Source organism: Rhinoderma darwinii, chromosome 11 (assembly GCF_050947455.1).
Source record: "Rhinoderma darwinii isolate aRhiDar2 chromosome 11, aRhiDar2.hap1, whole genome shotgun sequence".
NCBI classification, from domain to species: domain Eukaryota; kingdom Metazoa; phylum Chordata; class Amphibia; order Anura; family Rhinodermatidae; genus Rhinoderma; species Rhinoderma darwinii.
The window spans coordinates 47,829,615-47,836,984 of record NC_134697.1 but is presented as its reverse complement, the minus strand read 5'-3'; positions in this window follow the sequence as shown (position 1 = coordinate 47,836,984).

Genomic DNA, 7,370 nt, shown 5'->3' with positions numbered 1-7,370 from the left:
GAGAAGCCAGCCTACAAAAAGGCACCCTTCTCAAACACCTGCTTGATGTGGGCACATGTTCTCATTCTTTTTGCATGTTGCAAAATACTTTGGGTCGTTTACTGTGTTTCTTGGCTTGTTGGCGTCTAAGGCAAATTATGCCGTTGACTCCGCTGGGCCGTGTGCTGCTATGGTGTATGGTTTCTCGGCGATTTGGCGAGCGCCGTCCCATGCTTCAGGAGGGAACGCGGAGAAGGAGGGTTTGGGTTCATCCTCTTGTGGCACAGCGCACATCCAAAGGACACTTTCATACTCTCTATGATGACCTCATAGAGGTAACCCCGAAAAATTTAGGTCGTTTTGCCGCTTGTCTGTAGCCAGGTTTGATATTCTGCTGGCCCAGATTCGTACAGGAATCGCCTACCAGGACACAAACATGCGGCACTGCATTTCCCCCGAGGAGCGACTCTTTGTGACCTTGAGGTATGTGTCTTTTATACAATTAGTGCTTACAGGATGGTGTGTGGGTGTCATGTCCTACCTAAAGTGAATCTTTGTTTGTGGGTTTTTTTCTCACCCATTTAGATTTCTTGCAACTGGAAATAGCTACCATTCCTTACATTTTGAATTCCTTCTGGGAGTGAGCACAATTTCAGGCATTGTGACAGGCACCTGTGTCGTGCATTGGCAGAGATTAAAGACCACAGTGATGCCTCAGCCCACGACAGACCACTGGCTTAGTATTTCCGAAGATTTTATGTCCGCCACCCAATTTCCTCATTGTATTGGTGCCCTAGACGGAAAGCACATTCGTGTGAAGAAGCCCCCCACTCTTCCTTCCCTTTTCCTGTCCCTTGGTTGAACTTGATGGACATGTGTCTTTTTTCAGCCGTACTAACTATGTAACTATGTTACTATGTAATAACTATGTAACTCTGGCTCAAGATACTATAATTACAAACAGTATTTTTCCATCGTCTTGTTGGCCTTGGCCGACAGTAATTATTGTTTTACAATTGTACACATTGGGTCGTATGGAAGCTCTGCTGATGCACGCATATTTCGCTCATCCACAATGGGCCATCATCTTATGAGCAATCAACTTTCTGTGCCAGTACCGAGCATCCTCCCTGGCTCGCGAGGACCACCAGTCCCATATGTCATCGTTGCAGATGAGGGTTTTGGCCTCACAAGCCAAGTAATGCGTCCATTTGCAAGAAGGGGCTTGGATGACCGTAGGCGCATCTTCAATTACCGGCTAAGCCGAGCTCAAGGATGTGTTGAATGTGCATTTGGCATTATGACAAACAAATGGCGGGTGTTTCTCACAACAATTCAACTGACGGCGCAGAATGTGACTCGTGTCATACAAGCGTCTGTCGTTCTTCATAACTTCAGCCGCATACATGACACCGGTTTTGATGCAGAATATATTCAAAGAAATGCTACCATATCAACCATTCTGGGCCAAATTCCACTAGGAAGGGCACAAACATCTGGTTTTCGAGTGCGCAACATTTTTGCCGAATATTTTGAAAGCCCCGATGGAGCACTGCCATGGCAGGACGATTCTCTGTGAATGGTGGCTTCGTGGAGATTGCCACAATTTATCATTCATGAGGGCAATGTTAGTAATTTTTGGTGGGATGTTAGTATTAGGGACTCGCAAGACATGAGGACCCTTGACGTGGATTGCGAGCTTATATCTTTTGTTGTTTTGCCGTATTGTTTTGCTGACAAACAACTAATTGTATGTGAATCACATTGGCAAATCCAATGTTCGCAAATACAATCACAAATGTCCTTAGTGCGTCCATTATCATAGCACTGCAAGGCCTCAGAGAAGTCGTTTTTGATTCGAGCAAAACCGCAAAAGATACACTAATACCTCAATTATGGCATGCAACTACCTTGGGCCCTGGCCAGCATGTTGCAACGTTAACTAAGGACATGTTTGGGAAAGAATGTTACATCACATATATGTAGGGAAACACACACACTTTTGTTGCTCCACAAAACCACACTTTATTGTGTAATGGGCCAACAAAACATTACATACAACATAGGTTAAAAAACCAAGAAAGCAACGCACCAACATGATGCACAATCTGGAAACATTTTGCCAAATTTGGCCTAAATTTGGCCCCAAAACTATGCTGCGGCCCCAGCACTACAACTGCTGATAACGGTGGGATGGTGAGTCGTAGCTGCCCATTTCAGCACCACTATGGTGTCCATGGGCCTGCAGAGGATGTTCCTCAACAGCATAGTGGTGCTGATGCTGCGTGTTGGTAGCCTAGAGGTGGGCCGTGTGGAAAGTTTTCCACGGGTCGGATGTAGGCTGGTACAGGCCGGTCCCGCATCGGCACAGGAACAGGTGACATGCGGGACGGCATTGAGCGGTGGAAGTGTTGGCGTGCCAAGGGGGTGGCAGGCTGTGAAGGGCCAGGTGCATGGAAGGGCACCGATGGCTCTGGCAATCCACGCCAATGCTAAATTGCCTGGAAGCACTGGCGTGGGTTGTTAGGAGGTGTGGCCGCGTCTATTAGGCTGAGTATCGAGCCTTGGAGGCGCACCATACGGTCGTCGTGTACTCGCCGGAGAAGCGGGGCAATGCTGCGGCCAAAGGCGTCACAGTCGTCCTCCTCGGTGCAGCAAGGCAGGTACTCGAGTATCCTGGAGTCCACTTGGGCACCTGCGGAACCAATGTGGCTGTGGCTGTGCCTGTGCCTGGCTGCTGCGGTGGTTTCAGGCGGAACGTCCCGTGGGACCTGGGGTTGGCTGGACGCCTGTGGGGCTGGTTCTGGTGCAGTCGCCTCTGGGGTAAAGGGCAACATGGGATGTTGTTCTGGTGGCGCCTGTGCCTCCTCATGGCCAGCCTCCTCTACCGTGTCCAGAAGATTGTCACTGCATCTATAATAAAAATGTACAGTTCTTCGTAACATTGCCACAAGGGACAAACAAACAGTTTTGGTTGAATGACATGTGAACACAGACATTTTTTCAAGGTACAGTCATTACTTACGGCCGCATCTCCATAATGTCCTTGAGGAACATTAGCTGCTGGGTGTATATGTATTTGCACTTTTGCTGGCCCCGTCACCACTGCGCCCTCTGGCACCATATTCACTGCGCCACCGGGTTTTGACATCATCAACTGTAGAAAGGAACAAAAAAAACTAATTGTACTGTCACCAAGTGGCATAACCGAAATCTGCCCTTGTTGTAAACTTGCCCATTCCCTTACACACCAAGATACATTATACACAAGCTCAATGATGCTGTGACACACCCGCTACGTTGGCCATTGGGAACATGTTAACACAAGGATACAGTACAGCATATGTGTTTTACAGGGCATATATAAAACAATGTACTTACCAATGCTCTTTCGGTCTCGTGTGCTGCCTTTAGCCCACTCATGGCTGAAGAGGGTCTGCGCTACCTCATCCCAAGCGACCTCCTTGCCCGTGCGGTCGTGGTAGGCCTCTGCCCGCAAGTCCCACAACTGTAGCCTCTCCTGGACCAGGCAGATTAGCTTCTCAACATCACAAGCGCGAGGCATTCCAGCAGTTGTCGGTGTCCACAGCAAGCATGTGCCCAACAAGTGGGGGCATGCAGACAGTCCGTGAGTTTTGCTCAGCGTGAGTCCGCTGAAAAAAACTCACGACATGTCCTTTCATTGTGCGCTGTTCGCGCATCACGCACACATTGAAGTCAATGGGTGCGTGAAAATCACGCGCACCCCACGGAAGCACTTCCGTGGGACGCGTGTGATTCGCACAACAGCAGTCAAAAGTATGTTTCCAAACGGAGTGTCATCATGATGGTGGCTGCGCGAGAATCACGCAGCCGCGCATCATACAGGGCTGACACACGAAGCTGTTAAGTGCATTTTGCGCACGAAAACGCAGCGGTTTTTGCATGCACAAAACGCACACGCTCGTGTAAATGAGGCCTCAGTGTAACCTGAAATGCCTAAGCTATATCCTCTGTCTGTCTATAAGCATGTTCACTGCCTGTACATTTTTGGAATAAAGAAAGAGACTTTTTTATCACACACAGTTGCTGGACATTACTCTATTTTACTTGGTTATTGTCTTTTTAGGTAGCCTTATTTTAAATTTGACACTACTATGATTGTATTATGCAGGATAAACTTGTGCTTCCTCCTTAACCACTTGGAGACACAGCCAATTTTCATTTTTCCATTGTCTTATACCAACAGCCATAATTTTTTTTATTTTCCTGTCGACATAGCCATATGAGGGCTTGCTTTTTTTGCGGGACGGGTTGTAGTTTTTAAAGGTACCATTTAATGTACCATCTGATGTACTGGGTAACTGAAAAAAAAAATATTTGTTGGGTGGAATTGGGAATAAACTGCAATTTTTACATTTATTTTTGGGTTTTGTTTTATGGTGTTCACTGTGTGGTAAAAACGGCATGTTCCATTTTTTTCTGCGGGCAAATACGATTACGTCGATACCAAATCTAAATGGTTTTGTTTGACTACATTTACGAAGAAAAAAATATTTTGTTTTGTGATTGAGTGGTGTGAGGGCTAGTGTTTTTTTTTTGTGATGGGAGATGTCGTTTTTGTTGTCGTCAAGGGGGAAGCATGGTGACCAAAAAACAGCAAGGCTTGCATTGTACATTTTTTTTTCTTCCTACAGCTTGTAGCCAGCGGGTTAAATAAAGGGATACTTTAATAGTTCAAACTTGAACTGATTTTTTTTAATTTTAGTTTTTTTTTTTTTATATTTTAACATGCAATTTATGGATTGTTAATAAATTACACTGCAATACTTATGTATTGCAGTGTATTGCTTTTATCTGTGTTCTACTATTAAACCTTGCCTCTGGCAAGCAATTGATCACAGAAGGCAGACCTGGAGGCTTTCAATAGGCCTCCAGCAGCCATGGCAATTGATCTACCGCCATCATTCGGGGGACAGCAGAAGCCCCCTCCCTCTTCCTAACCCTTCAGATGCATTCGTCGCTATTGACTGCGGTATCTAAGAGGTAAATGGCTGGGATCAGAGTTATCACTGATCCAGGCCGTTGCAGGCGGGTGTCAGCTGTTTGAAACACCCACCCCCCCCCCCCCTCCCCCTATCGGCTCAGCTCAGAAGCCCCTGCCATATTGTGAAGGCATACATCCGACATTACAGTATGTCTCCGAGGGGTTCAAATTTCCAGGGCTAAGAAGTAATCAATTGTCAGAGCGTTCCTTTTAAACATGGACAGGAAAAGAGGTAGGGGAGCCAATTGCCTCCATCCCATTGCTGCTGTAACAGTATTGCACCGACTTAATGTATTGCTGACCCCAAAGTCTATAAAAGTAATAGGTACAATCTCTGTGATTACTGCTTGTATCAGTAGAGTGTTTCCTATACAGTGCTGTTCAACTGTCAAATGCATTATACAATGATGATATAACTGAAGTATTACCTATTTTCAGGGCTGTATTTATATCAAGGCACTCGGCAGGTGAATAGAACAGCAGAACTTAGGCTTCATTCACATCTGCGCTAGGGCTCAGTTCCGACGTTGGGTCTGAGCTTTCCGCCGAAACGGAGCCTTGACAGACACAAATGGAAACAATAGGTTTCCGTTGTCCTCACCATTGATTTCAATGGTGACTGACCCAGTGCCAATGGTTTCAGTTTGTCTCCGTTGTGCAAAGGTTCCATCGTTTCGACTACGCTATTCTGTCAAAACGACGGAACACTTGCACAACAGAGACAAACGGAAACAATTGGCACTGGGTCCGCCACCATTGAAATCTATGGTGATGGAAACGGAAACCATAGGTTTGTGTCTGGCAGAAAGCTCAGACGGAACGTCGGAACGGAGCCCTAGCAAAGATGTGAACGAAGCTTTAGTGTGCAGCACTTTGTTGGTTTAGGGGCGTGTTTCCCAATTAGCCCCTTAATACCTTCACTAAATAAAGGGCGGACCACTGGGCAGCTACATCAGATGTCAGCAGCTATACTCTGGGACATGTAGTCTGCCTGCGTCATGATGCTGCTGAGCCACCACCGGTGTCTGCCCCTTCATCTCCTGACCGCGTCACTAATTCAACAAGCAGCCATTGAGCAGTGCACTGTGTATAGTGGGGTGAATGGTGGTCTGAAATAATTTTGAGGCTGGGATCTAAATTTATTTTGGGTGTCTGTGTCTGAATTAATATCCAGAAGAACATAATACACTAGTTATGCCACAGTGTGTATGTATGTAGCGAGAGTGTATATGTCTGCATGAATATGCATATGTGTGTATGAAGGTATGTAGTATGTCCGTGCATACATGTAGTGAGTTTGCAAATCTGTGTGCACGCATGTTGTGAGCGTAATGTATTTGAGCATCTAACTATATGGTTGGGGTTTGTATGTGTGCATGGAAGTTGTGAGCATGTAGGTATCTGTAGGTAGGTCTCTCGTGGGTGTGTATGTGTGTCCTTGTATGCATATGTGCATTGTATGGTACTATTATATGAGCCTGGTATGTTACTTGTATATAATATTGTAATGAAAAAAAAAAAGTGGCACATTGACTTAAAGAGGCCATGTCACCAGAGGAGATTACGAGGTAAACGAGATTTAGTTTCCCTTGCTGGAAATCTCACAGAAAAGATTCAGAAGTGTCAGGATTCTGAATACACATGACGTCCAGGCTGGAGGTCATGTATATTCATTATCAGGACACTTGATTAACGTTAATGTCCGTTTATGTGGCTGCAGATCGTGTTCTAGTAAGAACGCGATGCTGCTGTGTAAATGAATGGAGAGGAGTGCATGACTCTGATTGGTCAGCGTCATACACTCCTCTGTACAACGCCCATTTGGTCGAAAGTAAAAACACGCCCACTTGGGCATTAAGAAACTCATTAGCATAAACCAAAATCGCTAATAAAGTGGTAAAAATAGATCGTTTTTTTAAAAATAAAAAGCATTACTGTCATCTACATTATAGCGCCGATCTCCATATGTAGGAGATAGGGCACTTATAATTGGTGACAGAGCCTCCTTAAAGGGGTTTCTCATCTTGGACATTTATGACCTATCCAAAGGATTCGCCCTCAATGTCTTATAGATGCGGATCTCTGAGACCCGCACCTATCTCTAGAACGTGGCCCCTTGACCCCGTCCTAACGTCTCTTGCTCTCGCTGCCCTTCAGCCACTGTCTGATGTGGTTCTGTAACTCCTATACAAGTAAATGGGAGTCACAGCGCAGCAAAATGAGCTACGCTGTTTCTGTAGCTTCCAAATTCTACATTTTTCCAAGCCCATGACCCGTTTGCCATAGCTAGGCTCTATTCACAATTACCTTCACAGCCCTGGGTGATGGCTCCAAGGCCAGGTTTCCAGCCCCATTGGCCACTTTA